Consider the following 2,782-nt stretch of genomic DNA (forward strand, 5'->3'; position numbering starts at 1 on the left):
TCTACAGTACCACGTATCGCATGCATCTCTTCTTGGCTGATCGGATTTTCGCGCACGGTTTACTTTCATACGAGGGTACATTGCATGCAAATAACATCTGTGATGCTGAAATGTGAGTAACGCTTCATCACTTTGCAGAGGCTTCTAGTGAAGAACGACGCTCCCAGTCCCACCTGTGAGACACAAATGTCAAATTGCAACCGAAATGGTCAGGTCGAACTGGTTCCTTCGAAAATTCAGTGGACATCTCTTATTTACCATTTAAATAGTTTTAAAAAAATTGAATTACCAAGTCGTTAGTCATATTCGAAGCATCTTCGCACGAAGAGGGCTTCTCCTGTTTGCTGTTACGAAATTTTGGTCTTATGTCAAAGCGGTAGGTGGATTAAAACAAAATGTCCAGACACTCTGTGACCAAATCGGTACTGAAACAGAGGATGGCAGACTAAAGGCCGAAATACTAAACGTCTTTTTCCAAAGCTGTTTCACAGAGGAAGACTGCACTGTAGTTCCTTCTCTAGATTGTCGCACAGATTACAAAATGGTACATATCGAAATAGATGACAGAGGGATAGAAAATCAATTAGAATCGCTCAAAAGAGGGAAGGCCGCTGGACTTGATGGGCTACCAGTTACATTTTACACAGAGTACGCGAAGGAACTTACCCCCCCCCCCCCCCCCCCTTTCTTGCAGCGGTGTAACGTGTACCGTAGGTCTCCAGAAGAGCGTAGCGTTCCAAAAGATTGGAAAAAGGCACAGGTCATCCCAGTTTTCAAGAAGGGACGTCGAACAGATGTGCAGAACTATAGACCTATATCTCTAACGTCAGTCAGTTGTAGAATTTTGCAACACGTATTATGTTCGAGTATAAAGACTTTTCTGGAGACTAGAAACCTACTCTTTCGGAATCAGCATGGGTTCCGAGAAAGACGATCGTGTGAAACCCAGCTCGCGCTATTCGTCCACAGACTCAGAGGTCCATAGACACGGGTTCCCAGGTACATGTCGTGTTTCTTGACTTCCGCAAGGCGTTTGATACAGTTCCCCACAGTCGTTTAATGATCAAAGTAAGAGCATACGGACTATCAGACCAATTGTGTGACTGGATTGAAGAGTTCCTAGATAACAGAAGGCAGCATGTCATTCTCAATGGAGAGAAGTCTTCCGAAGTAAGAGTGATTTCAGGTGTGGCGCAGGGGAGTGTCGTAGGACCGTTGCTGTTGACAATATATGTAAATGACATTGTGGATAACATCGGCAGTTCACTGAGGCTCTTTGCGGATGATACTGTTGTATATTGAGAGGATGTAACAATGGAAAATTGTGTTGAGAAGCAGGAGGATCTGCAACGAATTGACGCATGGTGCAGGGAATGGTAATTGAATCTCAATGTAGACAAGTGTATTGTGCTGCGAATACATAGAAATAAAGATACTTTATCATTTAGTTACAATATAGCAGGTCAGCAACTGAAAGCAGTTAATTCCATAAATTATCTGGGAGTAGGCATTAGGAGTTATTTAAAATGGAATCGTCGGTAAAGGAGATGCCAGAGAGATTCATTGGTCGAATCCTAAGGAAGTAGGTTACAGTACACTTGTTCGGCCACTGATTGAATACTGCTCACCGGTGTGGGATCCGTACCAGATAGGGTTGATAGAAGAGATAGAGAAGATCCAATGGAGAGCAGCGCGCTTCGTTACAGGATCATTTAGTAATCGAGAAAGCGTTACGGAGATGATAGATAAACTCCAGTGGAAGACTGTGCAAGAGAGACGCTCAGTAGCTCAATACGGGCTTTTGTTGACGTTTCGAGAACATACCTCCACCGAGGAGTCAAGCAGTATATTGCTCCCTCCTACGTATATCTCGCGAAGAGACCATGAGTATAGAATCAGAGAGATTAGAGCCCACACAGAGGCATACCGACAATCTTTCTTTCCACGAACAATACAAGACTGGAATAGAAGGGAGAACCGATAGAGGCACTCAAGGTATCCTCCGCCACACACCGTCAGGTGGCTTGCGGATAATAGATGTAGATGTAGATGAACCATTATCGCGGAGCTAATGGAGCAATCAGCATGCAAAGAAGAGCTTTTGGGCTTAAATATAGTCCGTGCCCACTTGTAGGTGCAATCAAGATATTAGCAGTCATACCCCACTGGTAGTTTTCCTTCGCAGGTGCCTTATTAGACAGCAACGCTTACATGAATGACATGGTAGTAGGCACTATAGACGAAAAGGAGCGATGAGACAATGAACAGATTTCACTAAGGAGTGAGATCCAGCTGCTGTGTTGAAATAGGCGACAGCCTCTCAGCGGCTGATCGAAATATGGAAACGTGAAGAGCTCAGCAATTGGTCGGAATGCAGAGACCAGAATGACCGGTATCTCAGGAGAACTGATTTCAGTCGAACTCAGTTGCGAGATCACGAGACTTTTACACCTGACTGATATAACCGATACAGTTATGACGAGAGATCACTCCTCAGGAGGTTGTGCTGATGGATTAAATTACGCAACGGAGTACAATCAAATGCGATGTTTTATGGAGCTCTTTGCATTATTTCTTGAGTGAGGCTCACTGTACTATGTATTACTCTTACTTCTACCTATGAACATGTGATTCATGGATTGTGAAAAAAAAAAAAAAAATCTGCAGGGGAGAGTCCTACATTACCGGCCACCATAAGCTTTTCACTCGTAAAATGTGAAATATATAAAATTTTGGGAATTTACTGCAGTAATCCGGCACTTAAACTCATGCCATATGGATG

Source organism: Schistocerca piceifrons, chromosome 2 (assembly GCF_021461385.2).
Source record: "Schistocerca piceifrons isolate TAMUIC-IGC-003096 chromosome 2, iqSchPice1.1, whole genome shotgun sequence".
In the NCBI taxonomy this organism is placed as follows: Eukaryota; Metazoa; Arthropoda; class Insecta; order Orthoptera; family Acrididae; genus Schistocerca; species Schistocerca piceifrons.